This window comes from Bubalus kerabau, chromosome X (assembly GCF_029407905.1).
Source record: "Bubalus kerabau isolate K-KA32 ecotype Philippines breed swamp buffalo chromosome X, PCC_UOA_SB_1v2, whole genome shotgun sequence".
Taxonomy (NCBI): Eukaryota; Metazoa; Chordata; class Mammalia; order Artiodactyla; family Bovidae; genus Bubalus; species Bubalus kerabau.
In genome coordinates, this window is record NC_073647.1 from 157,444,047 (window position 1) to 157,467,581 (window position 23,535).

A 23,535-nucleotide genomic window follows, 5' to 3' on the forward strand; every position below is an offset into this window, starting at 1 on the left:
TACTACAAAGAAAGGTATGTAAATTTTCCCTTTTTAGCTTCTGGACAAAGGACATGGTAAAATAGGAAATTTAAATAACTGAGAAGTTGTTCAGGAGGCTAGAAGGTGAGGTTAAAGGAATTGGGGGCGGGGGGGGGGGCAATTCTCTATCAGTGCACCTGTGTGCCTTTTCACGTGAACTTTACAATTAGCTATTTACTTTACCCTGAAATACACACACACACACACACACACACACACACACACACATATGTATATATATATATAGAGAGAGAGAAAATGAAGTGAAGGTGGGTGGCGCCATGATGGGTCAAGATGAAACCAGGACGGGTGGGGCTGTACCTGGGACTCCAAACAGATGAGTCAGCCATAGGCTTGGTCAGCCCTGTGAAGCCAACAGGGACACCTCTCTAGAGCTGTGATTGGAGGACTCCGGGAGCCCCAGCACGTGCTCAAAGCCAAGGTCACAAGGAGCTGCAGAAGCAGGGCGATGATGCTGCCAGTAAGCCTGTCTCCCTTGGGCCAGAGGGAAGTTGATGCTTCTTTCATTATGGACAATGTACTCTGTGGATATTGGGAAAAGAACTTGGTCAGTGCATGGAGTGTGAAAAAGTAAGCAAAAACCACGATTACTTTCACCACAGTTCATATTTTAGCCTATTTCTTCCCCATAATTTTTCAACTCACATTTTTAAAGTTAGAATTACACTTCATGTGCATTTTGCTTTCCATTGTTCTTTGTTCTGTACTTTCCCAAACATTTTATCATAAAAATTTCCAAACATTCAACAAAGTGGAAATTTTTTTTCTGGCTATTACACAAAGATTTCCCACTTAGATTTCACTGCAACTATTTTGCAATACTTCCTTTGTCACATATTTGTCCATTTGTCCATCCTTCTATCCATCCATCAATCGATCTTATTCCCTGGTACATTTTGTGGTAAATTGCAGATATCAGTATGTATCTCCTTAGGTATTTTAGGTAGCCTACCATTAAGTAGTGAACTGTATTTGTTTACAGCAGTTTTCTTTGAAAGATAAAGTTTACATACAATAAATTATACCAATCTTTTTTTCTAAGTCATGTTATTTTTTAGTTGAAGTATAGTTGATTTACAATGTTGTGTCATTTTCTGCTTTACAGCAAAGTGATTCAGTTATACACATATATATGTAATATACATTGTGTGTGTGTATCCATATACAGATTCATTTATTTAATCTTTTTTTTTTTTTGGCTACACTGTGCAGCATGTGAGATTAACTTCCTGACTAGCTATGGAACCTGAATCCCCTGCAGTGGAAGTGTGGAGTCTTAACCACTGGGCCACCAGGGAACTCCCATATATATTCTTTTCCATTATGATTTATCATCAGATACTGAATATAGTTGTCTATGCTCTACAGTAGGAACTAGTCTATCCATTCCATATACTCTAGTTTATAGCTCTTAACCCCAATCTCTTACTCCATTCCTCCCCCAGTGCTCTCTGCCTTGGAAGCCACAAGTCTGTTCTCTATGTCCATGAATGAGTTTCTTTGCCATATAAATGTTCATTTGTGTCATATCTTCAGTTCCACATTTAAGTGATATTTGGTGTCTGTCTTTCTCCATCTGACTCACTTCACTTAGTATGATCATCTCTCAGTCTATTCATCTTGCCTCAAATGGCCTTATTGTTGTAGTTGTACAGATTCTTATATCCTTTAAACCATACATAGAGGTATTCATCTGTGGTTATTTTCATGTATATATTATTAAAAGTGTTTAGTATACCACTCTTGGCATAGTACATCCATTTTGAGGTTGTATTAGGATTTTACATGTATACATTACTCAGTTCAGCTCAGTCACTAGGTCGTGTCTGACTCTTTGCCACCCCAAGGGCTGTAGCACACCAGGCTTCTCCATCCATCACCAACTACTGGAACCTGCTCAAACTCGGGTCCATTGAGTCGGTGATGCCATCCAATCATCTCACCCTCTGTCGTCCTCTTCTCCTCCTGCCTTCAATCTTTCCCAGCAGACTGAAGCAAAGATGGGGGCTATTTGAATTGGGCAGTTTGGGGACATCCAGACAGCAGAGTCCTGTGGCTTCTTGGTTCTCTAAAGGAAGATGTTAATAAAAGCAGGAAGATGGAAAAAGGAGCAAAGCTTTGAGCATCACAGACAGATGAACCAGGGGAAAAGGGGGAGGGTGAGAGGACAACAGGCGGTTTCTCACCATGCAAATTGACAAAAGTTCAATGAAAGCATCGAGTGATACAAAATGTTTCCATCAAATTGAGGATGAGTGGTTGGAAAATGAGTGCTCATGCAGTTTTCTGAAAGCATAAAGTGATGCAACTTTCTGAAGGACAAGTTGACACTATCTAGTAAATTTATAAATGCATGGAGCCAATTGGCAAGACCTTGCTTGGAATTTGCATTGCAGAAGAATTTATGCAATTTCACCAATATTGTCTATATGATGTTCACTGCAATAGCTTTTTCCCATCAGCCTAGAAAATCTCTTGGGCTCCTAACCCACACTACCCTTCCCCCATGTAACCCCTGTTCTCAGTTCTCTCAGTAAAGATTAGTTTTGCCTCATTTAGAACTTTCTATAAATGGAGCCTAGAGTATGTACACATGTAGTTGCTTTACAATGTTGTGTTACTTCCTACTGTACAGCAAAGTATTTCAGTTGTGCATAAGTTTCCTTCACATTTAGGTCACCAAGGAGCACTGAACATTGTTGCCCGTGCTAAACAGATAGTTTTCATTAGATATCAAAGCAGTTTTCATTAGTTATCAATGCATTATTCTCCAGAATATACAAACAGCACATGTAGCACAGTATACCCCCCCAAAAAAAACCTCATTGAACTCCTTATTGCCAAATTCAGACTGAAATTGAAGAAAGTGGAGAAAACCACTAGCACATTCAGGTATGACCTAAATCAAATCCCTTATGACTATACAGTGGAAGTGAGAAATAGATTTAAGGGACTAGATGTGATAGAGTGCCTGATGATCTATGGATGGAGGTTCGTGACATTGTACAAGAGACAGGAATCAAGACTATCCCCAAGAAAAAGAATTGCAAAAAAGCAAAATGGCTGTCTGAGGAGGCCTTACAAATAGCTGTGAAATGAAGGGAAGTGAAAAGCAAAGGAGAAAAGGAAAGATATACCCATTTGAATGCAGAGTTCCAAAGAATAGCAAGGAGAGATAACAAAGCCTTCCTCAGTGCTCAATGCAAAGAAATAGAGGAAAACAATAGAGTGGGAAAGACTAGACATCTCTTCAAGAAAATTGGATACCAAGGGAACATTTCATGAAAAATTGGGCTCAATAAAGGACAGAAATGGTATGGACCTAACAGAAGCAGAAGATATTAAGAAGAGATGGCAAGAATACACAGAAGAACCATACAAAAAAGATCTTCGCGACCCAGATAATCACGACCCAGATCACACACGATGGTGTGATCACTCGCCTAGAGCCAGACATCCTGGAATGTGAAGTCAAGTGGGCCTTAGCAAGCATCACTATGAACAAAGCTAGTGGAGGTGATGGAATCCCAGTTGAGCTATTCCAATCCTGAAAGATGATGCTGTGAAAGTGCTGCACTCAATATGTCAGCAAATGTGGAAAACTCAGCAGTGGCCACAGGACTGGAAAAGGTCGGTTTTCATTCCAATTCCAAAGAAAGGCAATACCAAAAAATGTTCTAACTACCGCACAATTGCACTCATCTCACACAGTAGTAAAGTGATGCTTAAAATTCTCCAAGCCAGGCTTCACCAATACGTGAACTGTGAACTTCCAGATGTTCAAGCTGGTTTTAGAAAAGGCAGAGGAACCAGAGATCAAATTGCCAACATCTGCTGGATCATCTAAAAAGCAAGAGAGTTCCATAAAAACATCTATTTCTGCTTTATTGACTATGCCAAAGCCTTTGACTGTGTGGATCACAATAAACTGTGGAAACTTCTTCAAGAGATGGGAATAACAGACCACCTGACCTGCCTCTTGAGAAACCTATAGGCAGGTCAGGAAGCAACAGTTAGAACTGGACATGGAACAACAGACTGGTTCCAAATAGGAAAAGGAGTACGTCAAGGCTGTATATTGTCAACCTGCTTATTTAATTTATATGCAGAGTACATAATGAGAAACGCTGGGCTGGAAGAAGCACAAGCTGGAATCAAGATTTCCAGGAGAAATATCAGTAACCTCAGATACGCAGATGACACCAGCCTTATGGCAGAAACTGAAGAGGAACTAGAAAGCCTCTTGAGGAAAGTGAAAGTGGAGAGTGAAAAAGTTGGCTTAAAGCTCAACATTCAGAAAACTAAGATCATGGCATCTGGTCCCATCTCTTCATGGGCAATAGATGGATAAACAGTGGAAACAGTGTCAGACTTTATTTTTTGGAGCTCCAAAATCACTGCAGATGGTGACTGCAGCCATGAAATTAAAAGACGCTTACTCCTTGGAAGGAAAGTTATGACCAACCTAGATAGCATATTCAAAAGCAGAGACATTACTTTGCCAACAAAGTTCCGTCTAGTCAAGGCTATGGTTTTTCCAGTGGTCATGTATGGATGTCAGAGTTGCATTATAAAGAAAGCTGAGCGCTGAAGAATTGATGGTTTTGAACTGTGGTGTTGGAGAAGACTCTTGAGAGTCCCTTGGACTGCAAGGAGATCCAACGAGTACATCCTTTAGGAGATCAGTCCTGGGTGGTCATTGGAAGCACTGATGCTGAGGGTGAAACTCCAATACTTTGGCCACCTCATGAGAAGTGTTGACTCATTGGAAAAGACCCTGATTCTGGGAGGAATTGGGGGCAGGAGGAGAAGGGGACAACAGGGGATGATGTGGCTGGATGGCATCACTGACTCGATGCACATGAGTTTGGGTGAATTCTGCGTGTTGGCGATGGACAGGGAGGCCTGGCGTGCTGCAATTCATGGGGTCACAATGAGTCTGACACGACTGAGCAATTGAACTGAACTGAATAGGAAAAAAGATTAAAAATAGAAACATATGGAGTCTAAACAATTTGCTTCTGAATAACCAAGAAATCACAAAAGAAATCAAAATATGCATAGAAAAGAAAGAAAATGAAAACATGACAACCCAAAACCTATGGCATTCAGTAAAATCAGTGCTTAGGGGAAGGCTTATAGCAATACAAGCTTACATCAAGAAATAAGAGAAAAATCAAATAAATGACATAACTTTATACTTAAAGCAACTAGAAAAAATAAATTAAGAACCCCTGGGTTAGTAGAAGGAAAGAAATCATAAAAATTAGTGCAGAAGTAAATAAAAAAGAAGCAAAGGGGACTATAGCAAAAATCAACAAAACTAAAAGCTGGTTCTTTCAGAAGATAAATAAAACAGACAAACCTTTAGCCAGATTCATCAAGAAAAAAAGGGAGAAGAATCATATCAACAAAGTTAGAAATGAAAAGGGAGAAATTAAAACCGACAACTCAGAAATACAAAGGATCATAAGAGACTACTATCAGCAGCTATATGACAACAAAATGGACAACTTGGAGGAAATGGACAAACACTCAGAAAAGTACAACCTTCCAAAACTGAACCAGGAAGAAACAGAAAATCTTAACAGATCCATCAGAAGCACAGAAATCAAAACTGTAATAAAAAATCTCCCAACAAACAAAAGCCCAGGACCAGATGGCTTCACAGGTGAATTCTACCAAAAATTGAGAGAAGAGCTAACACCTATCCTACTCACACTCTTCCAGAAAATTTCAGAGGAAGGTAAACTTCCAAACTCATAATATGAGGCCTCCATCACCATAATCCCCAAACCAAAGGTGCTATAGAAAAAGAAAACTATAGGCCAATATCACTGATGAATCTAGATGAAAAATCTTCAACAAAATTCTAGCAAACAGAATCCAACAACATATTAAAAAGATCAGACATCATGACCAAGTGGGCTTTATCCCAGGGATGCAAGGATTCTTCATTATTTGCAAATCAATGAATGTAATACACCACATTAACAAATGGAAAAATAAAACCCATATGATTATCTCCATAGATTCAGAGAAAGCCTTTGACAAAAGTCAACATCCATTTATGTTAAAAGCCCTCCAGAAAGAAGACATAGAAGGAACATACCTCAACATAATAAAAGCCATATATGATAAACCCACAGCAAACATTATCCTCAATGGCAAAAATTTGAAAGCATTTCCCCTAAAGTCAGGAAGAAGACAAGGGTGCCCACTGTCTCCAATACTACTCAACATAATTTTGAGTTTAGCCATAGCAATCAGAGAAGAAAAATAAATTAAATGGAATCTAGATTGGAAAAGAAGAAGTAAAACTATCACTGTTTGCAGATGACATGATCCTCTACATAGAAAACCCAAAGACACCACCAGAAAATAACTAAAGCTAATCTTTAGCATATTACAAAGTAGAGACATTACTTTTCCAACAAAGGCCCATCTAGTCAAGGCTGTGGTTTTTCCAGTAGTCATGTATGGATGTGAGAGTTGGACTGTGAAGAAAGCTGAGCACCGAAGAATTGATGCTTTTGAACTGTGGTGTTGGAGAAGACTCTTGAGAGTCCCATGGACTGCAAGGAGATCCAACCAGTCCATTCTAAAGGAGGTCAGTCCTGGGTGTTCTTTGGAAGGAATGATGCTAAAGCTGAAACTCCAGTACTTTGGCCACCTCATGCGAAGAGTTGACTCATTGGAAAAGACTCTGATGCTGGGAGGGACTGGGGGAAGGAGGAAAAGGGGACGACAGAGGATGAGATGGCTGGATGGCATCACCGACTTGATGGACGTGAGTTTGAGTGAATTCCGGGAATTGGTGATGGACAGGGAGGCCTGGCATGCTGCAATTCATGGTGTTGCAAAGAGTTGGACATGACTGAGCCACTGAAATGAACCGAATCTATGAATATAGTAAATCTTCAGGATATAAAATTAACACACAGAAATCCCTTGCATTCCTATACACTAACACAGAGAAAACAGAAAGAGAAATCAAGGACACAATCACTTTCACCATTGCAATGAAAAAAATAAAATATTTAATAATAAATCTACTTAAGGAAACAAAAGACCTATATATAGAAAACTTTAAAACACTGATGAAAGAAATCAAAGATGACACAAATTTATGGAGAAATATACCATATTTATGGACCTGAAGAATCCATGTAGTGAAAATGAGTGAACTACCCAAAGCAATTTATAGATTCAATGCAAGCCCTATGAAGCTACCAATGGTATTTTTCAGAGAACTAGAGCAAATAATTTCACAATGTGTATGGAAATACAAAAAACCTCGACTAGCCAAAGCAATCTGGAGAAAGAAGACAGAACTGGAGGAATCAACCTGCGTGACTTCAGACTAAACTACAAAGCTACAGCCATCAAGACAATATGGTATTGGCACAAAGACAGAAATATAGATCAATGGAACAAAATACAAAGCCCAGAGATAAATCCACCCACCAATGGACACCTTATCTTTGACAAAGGATGCAAGAATATACAGTGGAGAAAAGACAATCGCTTTAACAAGTGGTGCTGGGAAAACTGGCCAACCACTTATAAAAGAATGAAACTAGAACACTTTCTAACACCATACAAAAAATTAACTCAAAATTGATTACCGATCCAAATGTAGGACTAGAAGCTACAAAATTCCTGGAGGAAATCATAGGCAAAACACTCTTTGATATAAATCACAGCAGGATCCTCTATGACCCGCCTCCCAGAATAATGGAAATAAAAGCAAAAACAAACAAACAGGACGTAATTCAATGTAAAAGCTTTTGCACAACGAAGGAAACTATAAGCAGGGTGAAAAGACAGCCTTCAAAATGGGAGAAAATAATAGCAAATGAAGCAACTGACAAAGAATTAATCTAAAAAATATACAAGAAGCTCACTACCAGAAAAATAAACGACCCAATCAAAAAATGGGCCAAAGAACTAAACAGATAGTTCTCCAAGATGATGTACAAATGGTTATCAAACACATGAAAAAATGCTCAACATCACTCATTATCAGAGAAATTAAAATCAAAACCACAATTAGGTACCATCTCATGCCGGTCAGATTGGCTGCTATCAAAAATTCTACAATCAATAAATGGAGAGGCTGCAGAGAAAACGGAACCCTCTTACACTGTTGGTGGGAATGCAAACTAGCACAGCTACTATGGAGAACAGTGTGGAGATTCCTTAAAAAACTGGAAATGGAACTGGCATATGACCCAGCAAGCCCACTGCTGAGCATACACACTGAGGAAACCAGAACTGAAAGAGGCATGTGTACCCCAATGTTCATGGCAGCATTGTTTACAATAGCTAGGACCTGGAAGCAACTTAGATGTCCTTCAGAAGACGAATGGATGAGAAAGCCCTGGTACATATACACAATGGAATATTACTCAGCTATTAAAAAGAACAGATTTGAATCAGTACTAATCATGTGGATGAAACTGAAGCCTATTATATGGAGAGAAGTAAGTCAGAAAGAAAAACACCAATACAGCATATTAATGCATGTATATGGAATTTAGAAAGATGGTAATGATAACCCTGTATGTGAGACAGCAAAAGAGACACAGATGTATAGAACAGTCTTTTGGACTCTGTGGGAGAGAGAGAGGGTGGGATGATTTGGGAGAATAGCATTGAAACATGTATAATATCATATATGAAACGAATCGCCAGTCCAGGTTCGATGCAGGATATAGGATACTTGGGGCTGGTGCACTGGGATGACTCAGAGGGATGGTACGGGGAGGGAGGTGGGAAGGGGGTTCAGGATGGGGAACACATGTACACCCGTGGCAGATTCATGTTGATGTATGGCAAAACCAATACAATATTGTAAATTAATTAGCCTCCAATTAAAATAAATAAATTTAAATTTTAAAAAAAAGAAAAAAAAGAGAAAATAATCAAATCAACAAACTTAGAAATTAAAAAAATGAGGTTACAACAGACAAAGCTGAAATACAAAGGATTATAAGAGACTATTATGAACAACTCTATGGCAATAAAATGGATAACATGGAAGAAGTGAACAGATTCTTTAAAAAGCTCAATCTTCCATAACTGAACCAGGAAGAAAAAAAAAAAAAACTAGGCACAATCCAATTAAAAGTTCCAAACTGAGGCAGTGATCAAAAATTTCCCCAAAGACAAAAGACCAAGAGCAGATGGCTTCACAGGGAAATTCTAAACATCTACAGATGAGCAAATGCCTATCCTCTAAAACTAGTTCAAAGAATTGCAGAGGAAGGAACACTTTCACATTTATTCTATGAGGCTACCATCACCCTGATACCAAAACCAGACAAGGACAACATGAGAAAAGAAAACTACAGGTCAATATCACTGATGAACATAGATGCAAAAAATCCTCAACAAAATTTTAGCAAACAGAAGTCAACAACATATCAAAAAGCTCATACACCATGATCAAGTTGGGTTTATTCCAGAGATGCAAGTATTCTTCAATATATGCAAATCAATCAATGTGATAGACCATATTCACTAAATGAAAGACAAAATTCGTATGATAAACTAAATAGATGCAGAGAAAGCCATTAAATTTAAAAATTTAAAATTATTAAATAAAAACAAATAAAACTAAAAAAAGAGAAAAAGTTGAAATGACTCAAATGTCCATCAACTGGTGATCGAATAAATAAAACATGCAATGCAATAGTATTCGCTCATCAAATGCGTGGAGATCTTATACATGCTATAACATACTATAGCTCCAAAAAGATTACAGTAATTAAAAGAAGCCAGGAACAAAACGCTGCCTGTTGCCTTATCCCATTCATGTGAATGCATTTGTCCCAGATTAGATAATTCTCTGAAGACAGGAAATAGAGGAGTGGATGCCAGGGCCCAGATGAAGGGGGAAATGGAAAATGTCTACCAACTGGACAGTGTTTCCCATTGGAGTGATGAAAATATTCTAGAATGAGGCAGTGATTATGGTTATGCAACCTATGAATAAATAACAAATCAATGAATTATACAGTTTAACTGGTAAATTCATGGTACATGGACAACATGTCAATAAATAAAAAGTGTTTTTAAAAAAACTGCTGAACTTAACTTCTATGTCCTGGAATATTACCCTTGAAAAATAAAGGAGAAGTAGATATTATCATAGGCAAAAAAATTAGGGAATTTATTCTCAGCAGATATCTGGTCTGTAAGAAATGTTACAAGAAGTTATTTACACAGGATAAGATAATATTGAAGAGAAACTATGAGTTAAGAAAGAGTGTCATGCTGAAGTTTGTCAGAAAACAACAAAATTCTGGAATTATCCTTCAATGAAAAAATGAATTAGAAGAAGCATAAATGAAGGAAAACTGGAATGAAGGTTTCTTTCTTATTATTAATTGGTAAAGGATAAATGCTTGTTTGGGCTTCTCCATCTTTACTTTTTACGGATTATGAATCTTCATAATTAAAATGGGTTTCATGTATATAAGACATATTTTGGCTCAGCAGTATAGGATCCTCCTGCAATGCAGAAGCCATAGCAGACACGAGATCCATCTCTGGGTCGGGAAGATTCCCTACAGAAGAGCATGGCAACCCACTCCAGTATTCTTGCCTGAGAATCGCCGTGGACACACGAGACTGGTGGGCTTACAGTCCATGGGGTGGAAAAGAGTTGGAAACGACTGAGCAACTAAACAACAACAGACACACCTTCCTAAGTAACTCTGAAGATACTAGACATAGATGAGAAAATTCTCAGCCTAAACAAAGCAAAACAAAATGCTTAGACAGTAGAACTGAATTATAAAATACCTAGAGAGTAGAGCTGAAGTACAAAAGATTTTAGACAATAAAATCTCTCCCAACAGTAGTGTAAGCAGTGTGATCCACACAACAGAGAAGAGTAATTTTTAATACCCACTCAACAGAACTTTCTAGTCACATTCAGAAATTAAAGGAAACAAAAATGCTCAGAAAATAAACATGGTATAAAATTTATTGATCATTTTATGTCTAATTATGACTGTAAGAGTGTAAGGGAAATTTTAAGAAAAAACATCTGCAAAATATGCAGTTTTAGAAACACCAATGAATGTAATTTTATTTTCTTTTTTCCATAGTCTCAAAATAACTGAAAAGTAAGAATGAATTTCACTTTAAAGCATATTTTTCCAAATTCAGCAGGAAATTTTATGTTCAAATATAAAAAAGATTTTGTACTTTTCAAGCCAAGAAAGTTTGTACATTGCAGTGAATACTTTCTTTCACTGATTTAGACATAAATAAAAGCACACCGTGTGTCTTTACCTTGACTGTCTGTGGTATCACTATGTATTTAGAATCAACTGTTTGAACGTGGGGTGTATATTAGTACATTCCTTCAGGGACTGCAGGCTGTGCAGGAAGTGGTCCCAAGGCCTTTCAAACCATTAAGGATGCTCTGTGGAATGGAGAAATGGTAACATGGCAGCCTGTGTTGGCGACAAATGTTTAACAGAGTCTTCTCTTAATTAACCCCCTCATAGAAGACAGTGAATTTTTAAAGATAAGTACTAAAACTGTGGCCGTATGAAATTACATATATATGTACACACCTATCTACACATATGTGTGTGCATATGTGTATATATATAGACTAAAATTTTGTACCTTGTGAATAATAAATAAAATATTAAAACTTGACATATATCACAACAAACTTTTACAACTTAAACCAACAAAATTTGGTTTTGCAGGGGAAAAATATTTAATTACTGACACTATTTAAAAATTCTGAAGTATGGAGAGGGTAATAAAAATAGAACCAGCTTTTACTTGGTTTTATTCTTGTAATAAAACTCTTCATGGGCAATGCCCCCCAGTATTGCCTGCACTGGATGTGGGCCACTCCCTCTGCCCGGACTGTGGAAGGCCACTGTTACATTCTAAATTCCTTAGCTAAAAAGGTCCTAATCATTATTGGCTTTGTGACCTCCAAAAACCACCATTATTTCCCTTGCTTTCATCCCTCCTTCCTGCCCCCTCTTTCTTTCCTTTTCTTTCGTATTATACAATTGTTAAAGATTGCTTTCCATTTATAGTTATTACAAAATACTGGCTATATTCCCCATGTTGCACAATACATCCGTGAGTTCATCTTACACCTAAAACTTTCTACCTCCAACTCCTCCAACTCTGTATTGCCCCTTCCCCTCCTCCCTCCTCGCTGATAACCAATAGATTGTTCTCTCTATCTGTGAGCCCCCATTTTTGTTATATTCTCTACTTTGTGATATTTTAAGGTTCTAGAAGTGATATCATACAGTATTCTTCTTTCTTATTTTATTAAGTATTATACCTTACATGTTGCAGCAAATGGCATTATTTCATTCCTTTTATGGCTGAGCAGCATTCCATAGGTCTTCCTTGGTGGCTCCAGGGCAAAGAATCCGCCTGTCAAGAAGGACATATGGGTTCAATCCCTAGGTAAGGAAGATCCCTTGGAAAAGGAAATGGCAACCCACTGGAGTGTTCTTGCCTGGAAAATTCCATGGACAGAGGAGCCTGGAGGGGTAGGGTCCATAGGGTCGCAAAGAGTGGGACATGACTTAGTGACTGAACAATGAGTGTCCCATAGTATATATATAGGGATTCTCTGATGGCTCAGATGGTAAAGTGTCTGCCCAAAATGTGGGAGACCCTGGTTCGATCCGTGGGTTGGGAAGATCCCCTGGAGAAGGAAATGAAAACCCACTCCAGTACTCTTGCCTAGAAAATTCCATGGATGGAGGAGCCCGGTGGGGTACAGTCCATGGGGTCGCAAAGAGTCGGACACGAGTGAGTGACTTCCCTTAATGATTTCCCTTAGTGACTGAACAACAACGACTGTCCCATAGTATATATATACCGCATCTTTATCCATTCATCTGTCTATCATCTGATGGACATTTAAGTTGCTTCCATGTCTTGGTGAATGGTGTGCTTCAAGGAACATTGGGGTACATGTGTCTTTTAAATTAACATTGTGCTTTTTTTTTTTTAATATACAAGAATGACACTGCTAGGTCATGTGTTGTTACATTTTTCTTTTTTTTTTTAATTTTATTTTATTTCTAAACTTTACATAATTGTATTAGTTTTGCCAAATATCAAAATGAATCCGCCACAGGTATACATGTGTTCCCCATCCTGAAACCTCCTCCCTCCTCCCTCCCCATACCATCCCTCTGGGTCGTACATTTTTCATTTTTGAGAAATCTCCTGCCGGGGTCCAGCCCCGGCTGATCCAGGGAGTTCGAAGTGGGGACAGCGTTGGCGAGGATCAGGATACAATAGCTTCAATTAGATATTAATTAGAGGTATAAAGAGTAATAGAATGAGGATAGCTCAGTAGGAAAATTCAGTGGAGAAAAGAGGCTGAGTAGCTTGGTTTACGCGGGAGACCAATAAAACTTCAAGACAAGAAGTTTGCACCACTTACGTAGGCCACAGGCGTCCTTCCATTTTCCCGAAGGAGAAGAGACACTGAGGCCTCCCTGGTTGGATCTTAGAAGCCCAGGCATAATTAGTAAGCATGGCGGGTTCTGCACTCCAGATGGAGACTCAGCCAGAGTTAGAGAGAGAGAGAGACATGGGGAGACCAGTCTTTTGAGGAACTTATCCCAATTCTTTATTTTCCATGGTCTATTTTTATACACTGAGATGTTATGCAAAAGTCACGTGGGGTCAGCAGTCCTGACTTTTATCAAAGTCAGGTGCTTCATACAAATGTATACAGAGGTCTTAGGGATGTTACATCATCTTCTGGCCAGGGGGTCTGCTGGCAATTTATGACCTTCTCCTTGTGACAGCAGTCAGTCAACCAGGACACTCATTTCTCCAGGGGTGATTATTCTTAAAACAGATGCCACCCAAATAAAGTTACATTGCTATAGGGTGAGGGTGTAGTGGGTTTTAGTTAAGGAAAGAATTTACTTAGCCTAAAGTCTAATGTGATAAATATCAAAGGTTTATACTTATTTCTATATATTTATTAATGTGTGTAAGGGTAGGGGATGTGGAGACTTAGCAACAAACATTGGCTCAACAAATGAAAAACCCTTCACCAATACAATTTCTAATCAGCCCACTATACTTACACTAATAATTTTCTAACTACTTTAAGGAACCTGTTTTTAGAAGGTTTAAAGCATCTCGTGCCTCTCACGGTTGGGAGGCTGTGAGCAATCACATGTGGCCGGACAAGCCTGTCAGGCAGGCTAGAGAACCTTCAGAGGAGTTTGTAGGTTGAAACACTCCTATCACGCCCAGGAATTTTTATTAACTGGAGCTCTAAGTTAACTCCTTCTCCGAAAGAGGTGGTGGGGGACAGCCCCCCGTAAAGTCAGAGGTGTAGGTGAGAGCACAAAGTAGTAAAGTAGGCAGGCTCTGGTTATGGGGGTAGATGCTCGAGGATTTCCAGGGAGACTCCTCAGGCTCAATCCCGCCTTTGCGTATGTCGAGCCTCCTTCCTCATGACCTTTGCCACGGGTAGAGTGCCTCACGCTGGCCCCCAACAATTTCCGTACTGAAAACCACAAATATTTTACTCTTAAGAACTACCTTTTAGCAAGCAAGTTTGAGTTTTTTAGGCTGCTAGTTGCTGACATCCTACCTTGAGGTGTAATAAACACTACTGTGAGGTAGGTGCCAAAGGGGCAACTACTTTGTATGCCTTTTTTATCAAATAGCGCTGCCACCCCTCACATGGCACAGCTCCCCAGCTAAGCTCCCAACTCTGCAGTCACACACAGAAACACAAAGTCCTCTTCCTCTTCTCCCATGGGAAGTGTATCTTTCGGGCTCAGTCTGGACCCAGTTCTTCCTCCTATTTTCTGGCTAACTGGACCTTTTGGTCCCATCTCCAACTCCACAGGACACATCTCCCTCCCTCTTCACACATTTATCCCTTCCCTGTCCTCTCTGCCCCACGCACCCCCCCTCCACTGCTTATCAGAGAGCTCAGAGACAGATAATTCCACATTAGGTTGATTTTATTTAAAGTTCATTATTAATGTATGCTGTTGGTATAAGATTCAACGTCTGTACTGTTGGCCATTTCTCAGCGGCGAGACCCTTGAAGATTTCTGAGGCCTCTAGCCATGCTCTGAAGTCACTGGCTGCCCACTGGTCTAGCTGGAATGGCAGGGGTCCCCACGATCCCTGGGACCTCCTCCGGTTATTCTGATTCAGCTCCTCATTCACCTTGGAACACTGGCTACAGATTTTTGAGCCTTTGATTTTCTTCAGTTTCTTTAGGTGGGTGTTTCTGAGAAGATTCCTTGGTCAGCTTTGGTTGAATGTGCTTATTTACCCTCACGGTTACCCAGGCCACCTGGAGAAAACAAGAGAGTGAGTACAGAATGGCACTGGTTTGAGGAAGAGGGTGAAGATGGATGGGAATGATGGCTCCAGGAGAAGGGGTGTGGGCAGAGAAGAGGTATATGCCAGGCAAAGACAGGGGAGGGGTTCTTATGGGGAGGTGTCAATGGGCAAGAGGAGCTTGGGTGGGTTCAGGTCACCTTGACACATCTTTTGGACCTTAGCTGATAGGGGGTTTTCATCTTCTCCTCCTAGGTATCCGGAGTCCACTGTTCCATAACTGCTGTAGAGCCTTGTGGCTTCCCAGTCACCTTAGTCATTTTGAAAACACCCAGTGGTCTGCTCCAGAGCCCCCAAGCACCCTTATATATACCCCTACCCAGGGGGGCATATCCTTATGCTTTATGAGGTCAGCATGTCACTTCCCCAGGCAATGGTGGCCCTGGGTGAAACTTGACATCACAAAGCCCCATCCTGACAACATTAGGAAGGGATGCGAAGCAATTCAGATGATTTTGTGAGAGAAATGAGGTATTTTTAATGCCCCTTAAGAGCCCTTCAAACTCACCTCATCCTCATCTCTCTCAGACAACTCTCATGGGTTACATGACAGGGAGCATGCATCCCCTCCAAACCTTGTCTCACAGCCACAGTACTCAGGCTTTCATTCTGTTCTCTCACCTTTCACCAGTATCTAGTTTTTAATATCTTGCTTAAAATCCCTCCATGATAATTAGGCTGTATTGAAGTGTTTGCAGAAATCAGAATCATTCCACTTTCCTCCTACAAGGTGGTCTTAAAGCACCTTGAAGACCATTTAATTCTGGGCCATCTTCCAGAAACCTTTTCCATCCCACCTCCTTTTCTCAGTGTTCACATAGCTCTCCTCAGTTTTCTCGTTTCCAGTCTGAAACCCCAGTCTTCAGGCCGTGAGACTGCACTGAATACACTTGTCCTTCCTCCACTTGGAGCTGCCTTGTTTCAAGACTAGGATTCATGGTCATCTCACTAGGTGTAGCTACCCAGGCTTTGGTTTTAAGAGGGTGATGGGGATGAAGCAGATAAATGCATACTTCAGGTTGGGCTGGATGATCCCAAGATGGAAATGACCACCTGTGACTGACTAGTATTCCCAGGAAAGGGGTGGAGCTTGCCCAGAGGTGTGTGAGCCTGGTGTGCAAAGGTCTTATCAACGTGTGCCCTCACACATCTCTTTTCTCATCTTATTTTCCTGCTGGCATCTCCATTGGAGCTAACCTCACAGTCGAGACCACTATGGAATTCATTTCCATGAAGAGCTACCACAAGTTTCCAGCTTCTTGGAGGAAACACTGAGTAATCACGTCCTGTCCGTCCAGTTCCCACTGTCTCTCATTGAGGTGGTTGGTACTGGAGGAAAGAGGAAGGAGTTGTGTGCTTCACCTCAGTCCTTGTGTTATGAATTGACAAGCAGGGTCATCCAGCCTAAGGTGTGCCCCTGGGGACACAGTTTTTGGCTTCGTGGGGCTTCCTGTGTTTCCTGTGAAGTGCTTACTTTATGGTGTCCACGGGTTGCTTATTCACCTGGGATGCATCACACTGCTTAAAATTTTATGAGGTAGAACAAACCCAAAAGAGCTCTTAAAAATTTTTTAGAAGAACCTAAAACATGATAGGAGAATGTGAAACAGACACGAGCAAACATTTTTAAGAAAGATGTAGCACTGGCCATTCACTTTATTAAGAGATGTTTAAAAGACATGAGCAGCCAATTGACAAGAAAAATATGGGACTAGACCTAACCACATTAAAAATATATTTAATCTCACTACGGTAAGAACAATCATATTAAAATTCCCATGACAAACCAAACTAACCCAGAATTGGCATAGATTATAGAGACTGCAGACAGAGACATTAAAATACTTGGAATAGTTGTGTTTTGTATATTATAAAATTAAGTAGAGATATGGAAATAATAAAATAGATGCATTTTCATCTTATAGACATGAAATGTATAGAGTCAGATGACAAACACAGTGGATAGAATAAATGACTGATTAGACAGGGCAGCTGGAGAAAATTGTGCACTTGAAGAGGTAGCAATAGAAAGTGTCCAGAACGAAGCACAGACTACACTAATACATACAAAGTATGACACAGCATAATCTATTGATTTTTGTCCCCCTATGAGTCCAGCATTGGTTAAACATTTGAAAATCAATCAGTGTAATTCAACTTACTAAAGAACTAAAAATGAAACACAGTAGGGTCATCTCGATAGATGCTGAAAAACAATTTGATAAAATCAAACATCTATTCCTGGGTTGGGAAATCCCCTGGGGAAGAAATAGGCTACCCACTCCAGTATTCTTGGGCTTCCCTGGTGTCTCAGCTGGTAAAGGATCTGCCTGGCAGGCAGGACACCTGGGTTCCATCCCTGGGTTGGGAAGATCCCCTGGAAGAAGGCATTGCAACCCACTACAGTATTCTTGCCTGGAGAATCCCTAAGGCCAGAGGAGCCTGTTTGGCTTACACTACACGGGGTTGCAAAGAGCTGGACACAACTGAGCGACTGAGCACATACTGTGAAAAAACTCTTAGCAAACTAAAATTAGAAAACTTCCTTATCCTGATGAAGGTAATAAACTGTATAACTAACATCACCCTTTATGTTAGAACACTGAGTGTTTTACTTCTAAGATCAGAATCAGCAAAAGTTGTCCCCTCTCATTATATTGAATTTCTGTCCGTGAAGTCCTATAAGACAATGATAATGAAGTTATTCAGTTTGGAAAAGAAGAATTAAATTGTTTTTATTTGTCAGTGACATTTATGTAGAATACCCAATGAAATCTACAGCAACAACAGAATAAATAAAACTAAGAATTAATTTAGGCAATCTTGCAAGATATACAGATGATATATAAAATTTAATTAATTGCTTTTTTATATGGTAGGATGGATAATTGAAAATAAAATTTAAAAAATAACAGTAACATTGGAGTATGAGAAACTTAAGAAACTGACAAAATATATGAAAGGCACAAGGCCAAATAATGGACAAAAAATTTGAACATGAAATTCACTAAACGATATACAGATGGCAATTAAGCATGCAGGGCACACCAAAAGGATGGTTCTAATGAGAGAACAGATAACAAGTGTGATAAGGATGTGAAAAAAATTGAACTTTCATGTACTGCTTCTGGGAATACAAAATGGGACAGCCCTGGTGGAAAACACTTTCAAAGTTGCTTAAAAAGTTAAACATTGGGTTACCATATGACCCAGCAATCCCACTCCTACATTTATACCAACAAGAATGAAAAAACAAGGACTTGTACATGAATGTTCATAACAATCTTATTTCTAATAGTCAAAAAGTCGAGATGAACCAGATGGCAGAGGGGTAGGTGGATGTGGAATACATCTTGTTCCACACACATCAGGAATACACCTTCAGACACAGAAGTGTTTGCAGAACACCAGTTGAGTGTGGACAGGAGTACCTGATCAGTGGAAAAGAATATATCAAACCACAAATCTCAGTAGGATGAAGGAACTAGGGGGAAAAACAGGAGTGTTAGTAGGACTGGACCTGCCCTCGGTGGGTGGGAGAACTGAAGTAGATGTCCGATCGAGACATGGGAGCAACTGTCTGGATCAGAGGAGAAACATTTAAGGCTGAGAGTGAACCAGCTGATCTGTGGCAGCTTAAATTGAATGAGAATAAGACAGTCCTCACCACAGCCAAACACACCACAGACACAGGGACACAGGTCCCCTAGAAGGCACAGCAGCTTGGAGCTGGTGTTTGGGGAAGGTGGAACAATCCCAGGGCGAGGGCTGCTGTTGACTGTGGAGAGACAGATTAATGGGATGAGGGAAGAGATCAGGGTGGGAAATGCCTGTGGAGGATTACCAGGCAGAATGGAAGCAAGGCGATACTGCTGAGTTAGTCTAGGGGGTGCAGCCATCATCATAGCCTCTTTCTCCCTACATGTCAGCATTGGCAGCTAAACAGTAGAGAGGCTGGCCCATCAAGCACCTGACTCACAGGACTACAGAGTAGGACCCCAGCCAGGTGGCCCCTCTATGTGCCTGGTGCCCTAATAACAGAGAATGACCCCAGGCAAGGGAGCCCTCTAAATGCCTGAAAGAGCAGAACTATGGAGAAAGTCTGGCCAAAGAGTCCTCCTGAGCACCAGCTACAAGACGCTGGGAAAAAGACTCTGATAGGGTCATAACTCCTGCAGCAGAGGCAGTCCGTGTCCCTGCACAGTTGGCGCCTCCAGGGTATGCACAAGCCAAGAAGCTGCGCCACCTTCATGCTCAACTCTCATTAGGGCAGAGCTGCCACAGGCAAAAAAGTCTTGCGCCTATGCGGGCAGGGTCACTTCAGTAGTGCCCGACACTTTGCGACCCTGTAGACTGTGGCCTGCCTGGCTTCTCTGTCAGGGAAGGGGCTTCTACAGGCAAGAATACTGGTGCATATTGGCCAATACTGGTTGACATACCCTTCTAGAGCACTATATTTCCTGCTGCCCTAGCTGCCAACTCCCCTGAGTATCTTGTGCTGCCAGAACCCCTGTGACCCAAGCAACTGCACCTCCACATCTGGCCTCACAGGGGCAAATCCAAGTCCTGCAGGGTAGCCTCAGGAGAAAAAACCCAGGGGATAATCCACATGCAGAGGTGGAAATAAAACCACAATTGAAACCCAGGGGCAGTGTTGCTAAGGAAGAAGACCCTGTAAAACCCGCAGATTAAGTCTACACCATCAAGTAGGCAGACTCTGTGTCTATGGAATATATAAAAAGACATTGAAAGCTCCCAAAAAAGAAAATGCACTGGTTCTGATAGCTGTGAACACTGGAGGCAAGAAGACATAGGAGTCGGACCAGATTAGAGTCTGAGCTGCCCCCAAATCAAGTCCAGAGATCAGCACAGTTTTGGAGGGCATCCTAGAGAGATGAGGTGGACTGTGACACCCAGCAAGGGAAAAGACTCTGATAGAAGTGATGGAAGAAAAACAGGTTTTATTTTTATGGTTTGACTTCCTCTATAGATATATCAATAACCTCAGATATGCAGATGACACCACCCTTATGGCAGAAAGTGAAGAGGAACTAAAAAGCCTCTTGATGAAAGTGAAAGTGGAGAGTGAAAAAGTTGGCTTAAAGCTCAACATTCAGAAAACGAAGATCATGGCATCTGGTCCCATCACTTCATGGGAAATAGATGGGGAAACAATGGAAACTAACAGATTTTAATTTCTTGGGCTCCAAAATCACTGCAGATGGTGACTGTAGCCATGAAATTCAAAGATGCTTGCTCCTTGGAAGAAAAGCTCTGACCAACCTAGACAGCATATTAAAGAGCAGAATCATTACTTTGTCAACAAAGGTCCGTCTAGTCAAAGCTATGGGTTTTCCCAGTAGTCATGTATGGATGTGAGAGTTGGACTATAAAGAAAGCCAGCTGCCGAAGAATTGATACCTTTGAACTGTGGTCTTGGAGAAGACTCTTGAGAGTCCCTTGGACAGCAAGGAGATCCAACCAATCCATTCTAAAGGAAATCAGTCCTGAAGATTCATTGGAAGGACTGATGCTGAAGCTGAAGCTCCGATACTTTGGCCACCTGATGTGAAGAACTGACTCACTGGAAAAGATCCTGATGCTGGGAAAGATTGAAGGTGGGAGGAGAAGGGATGACAGAGCATGAGATGGTTGGATGGCATCACCGACTCAATGGACATGAGTTGAGCAAACTCTAGCGGTTATTAATGGACAGGGAAGCCTGCCATACTGTGGTACATGGCATCACAAAGAGTCACACACAACTGAGCGACTGAGCTGAACTGATAAGGGGAAAGAATATGAAGAAGAATAGATATCTATATCTGTACCAGACCAGCTGAAATGTAAAGGATGCTGATGGAGGCTGGTTCTGACCCTCAAGACTTCAATCAGCTGAAGCTTGGAGTCTGCCACAGCCCAAGACCCTTAATGAACATGTCTGTAAATTTACAGTGTTAGTCACTCACTCATGTCTGACTCTTTGCAACCTCATGGACCACCAGGCTCCTCTGTCTAGGGGATTCTCCAGGCAAGAATACTGGAGTGCGTTGCCATGCCCTCCTCTGGGGATCTTCCCCACCTAGGGATTGAACCCAGGTCTTCTGCTGTGGGCAGATTGCTTACCGTCTGAGCTACCATGGAAGCTTGAACATGCCTGTTCCCATAGATTAAAGCTTCCCCGCCTTTGTGGTTTAGAGAGACACTGCTCTGTAAAGCTGCATGGTGTTCTCCATAGTTCTGCAAGTAATACACTTTTCCTTCCCATGAGCTTTGGCTGGGTTGTATCTTCTGGCTCAACACCCACCAAGATGTAAACTCACTTTTCTGGTAACATTTCTCCATCCAGAGTCCCAACCACCACTAGATACTAATTCTACAGTCAGTCGTCTTGCTTCCAATACATGGAAATCACCTTATTTTTCTGTGAGCAAATCTACCTAATGGCCAGAAACAGTGTCCCTATTTTATCTCGTGAAGCTAGTAGGTGTCAAGCAAACTCGGCTCTGTGGATCCATTGTCCTCCAGTTCGATGCCTCGTTTTACAGAAAACATTTGCAAGACTTTGAGGTTTTATTTATATCTCATTTCTGAACGCTTTTGATACCTACATTAAATACACAGATTACTCATCAGTGCCACTTCTACTTTGAGGTTAAAAATCCTCCAAGTTTTTTCTAACATACCTATTCCATGCGTTTCATTTAAATCTTTGACCATACGTTGTTTATCTTGTGTCTCATCAGAATTTAGTTAATTACACCGTTTTCCCCTGAATAATGCGGTACTCACCCCATAGGAGATCTTGTCAAAACTGGATTTGACAAGGTAGGGCACAGGTGGGCCTAGGAGAAAGTCCGGGAGCACGACTGCCATCTGGTGGAGCTGAGATTCTACTTGAGGGCACTGAAAAGAAACATCCAGCCTGAGGACATCCCGCCCACTTGAGGGTACAGGCCTAAGAGGCAATGCCTGAAAACAAGCAAAGAAAATGGCCAAAATGCACCTGTGCGCTGGAGGCTTCTTGACAGAAACGCCCCCTGAGCAGCCAATCCCTGAGCGGTTGGGTGGGGCCTCCTTCTCTCTCCACACCCTTCCAGCACCTATTGGCAGGACTGCCTCCATCACAACGCCCATTGGTCGCTTGTGCCTGACAGGGTACAGGCCGGCTGCTCGCCCTTCACTTCGCCTCAACGAGGGAGGACTCCATGCCATCGAGCTCTGAACGAGCCTAGGACCGGGGTTGGCAGCGCTGCAGGACAGCTGGGAGACTTACCGGAACACACCCTGCACAACCCTCACAAACCCTTACCCTGACGGCTTCAAATTCCAGGGTGAGAGGCTCCAAATCCCATGAGCTTTGAAGAACCTGGGTCCTAACTTGAAGGGAGCTCACATCTCGTCAGCTTCAGGGACTACAAGTCCCTTCACCCCCAGAAACACCAAATCCCCTAGTGCTGTGACCCTCAAATACCTAGAGTAACCCCAGTTCCCCTCAGGCTGCTGTTGCGTCACCTCAGTTGTGTCCGACTCTTTGTGACCCCAGAGACGGCAGCCCACCAGGCTCCCCCGTCACTAGGACTCTCTAGGCAAGAACACTGTAGTGGGTTGCCATTTCCTTCTCCAATGCATGAAAGTGAAAAGTCAAAGTGAAGTCGCTCAGTTGTGTCCGACTCTTAGCGACCCCATGGACTGCAGCCCACCAGGCTCCTCTGTCCATGGGATTTTCCAGGCAAGAGTACTGGAGTGGGGTGCCATTGCCTTCTCCTCCCCTCAGGATGAGGCACCCTCAAAATAGTACCCGCAGAGAGACTAAATTTCCTTGACTTCGGGGACCCTGAATACCTCAGCCTGGGAGCTCTTAAAACTCTTCATCCTCAAGATTCCCACTGTCCTGCCTGTCAGAGACCTAAAGCCCCTTAATAAGAAACCTCCAATTTCCTAAGCCTCAAAGATCCCAAGTTCTCTCACCCTGCACATTCTACATCAGCCAAAACATCCCCAGTCTCCTCTGTCTGAGGATCCCAGTTCCTTCAGCCCCTGTGTCGCAGATCTCCTCAAGCAGAGCGACTTGTCTCTGAAACGTAGAACCCA

General features: G+C 41.4%; 1 long non-coding RNA gene across 1 annotated transcript; it reads right to left on the reverse strand.

Moving 5' to 3' along the window:
- Positions 1-12,370: 12,370 nt before the first annotated feature.
- Positions 12,371-22,296, reverse strand: LOC129638476 (uncharacterized). The gene is made up of 3 exons (XR_008707849.1): positions 22,234-22,296; positions 20,863-21,043; positions 12,371-12,474 (listed from the first exon to the last, which is right to left on the reverse strand). It is a non-coding gene; the product is annotated as an uncharacterized LOC129638476 (long non-coding RNA).
- Between the last annotated feature and the right edge of the window lie 1,239 nt (positions 22,297-23,535).